The following is a 1130-nucleotide window of genomic DNA, read 5'->3' on the forward strand; positions in this document are numbered from 1 at the left end:
GCCACCAGCAAATCAATAACAATAATAACAAAACCATCACCAGTGATGACAGAGGGCCCTCATCAGGCACTCTGCCCACTAGGCACTCACAGTAAATTGATAAAGATGATGCAAATTACATATATCCCTATTCATAGGTGAAGGAAAGGAGGTGGGCACTTGCTCCCAGCCCTGGAATTCTGAAGCAGTGAAGCCAAGATTCAAACCCAGGATGCCTGGCTGCAAAGCCCACACATGGGCACACCTGGCACCATACCCACCCAGGGCTGCCCACACATGTGCCCACCCTGCTGCACACCCACCCTGTGCTGCCCACACAAGTCCCCACTGATATGGTTTGGGATTTGTGTCCCCACCCAAATGTCATGTCGAATTATAATCCCCAGTGTTGGAGGAGGGGCTTGGTGGGAGGTGACTGAATCATGGGAGCAGATTTCCCTTTTGCTGTTCTCATAATAGTGAGTTCTCATGAGACCTGGTTATTTTAAAGTGTATGGCACCTCCCACTTCCCAGTCTTCCTCCTTCTCTGGCCATGTAAAATGTGCCTCCTTCCTCTTTGTCTTCTGTCATGACTATAAGTTTCCTGAGGCCCCCAAGCCATGCTTCCTGTACAGCCTGTAGAACTGTGAATCAATTAAATTTCTTTTCTTTATAAATTACCGGGTCTCAGGTAGTTCTTTTTAAAAAAATTTTTTTCCTTTTAATTTTTCTTTGTCATCCTTGAACAGGGGCCATGCTAATGTTCTCTGTGTCATTCCAGTTTTAGTATATGTGCTGCCAAAGTGAGCACTCAGGTAGTTCTTTATAGCAATGCCAAAGTTGGGACCAGGAAGTACCAGGAAGAGAAGAGAAGAGGCCTGAAAATGTGGAAGCAGGTTTGGAACTGGGTAACGAGCAGAGGATGGAACAGTTTGGAGATCTCAGAAGAAGACAGGAAGATGAGGGAAAGTTTGGAACATCCCAGAGACTTGTGGAATGGTTGTGACCAAAATGCTGATAGTGATATGGATGGTTAAGTCCAGGCTGAGGAGGTCTCATATGGAAATTAGGAACTTATTGGGAACTGGAGTCAAGGTCATTCTTGCTATGCTTTAGCAAAGAGACTGATGGTGTCGTAACCCTGCTCTAG

General features: G+C 45.9%; 1 non-coding gene across 1 annotated transcript; it reads right to left on the reverse strand.

The window, feature by feature from the left end:
- Positions 1-683: 683 nt before the first annotated feature.
- Positions 684-791, reverse strand: LOC114679752 (U6 spliceosomal RNA). Its single transcript, XR_003731865.1, has one exon. It is a non-coding gene; the product is annotated as a U6 spliceosomal RNA (small nuclear RNA).
- Positions 792-1130: the final 339 nt, after the last annotated feature.

This window comes from Macaca mulatta, chromosome 7 (assembly GCF_049350105.2).
Source record: "Macaca mulatta isolate MMU2019108-1 chromosome 7, T2T-MMU8v2.0, whole genome shotgun sequence".
In the NCBI taxonomy this organism is placed as follows: domain Eukaryota; kingdom Metazoa; phylum Chordata; class Mammalia; order Primates; family Cercopithecidae; genus Macaca; species Macaca mulatta.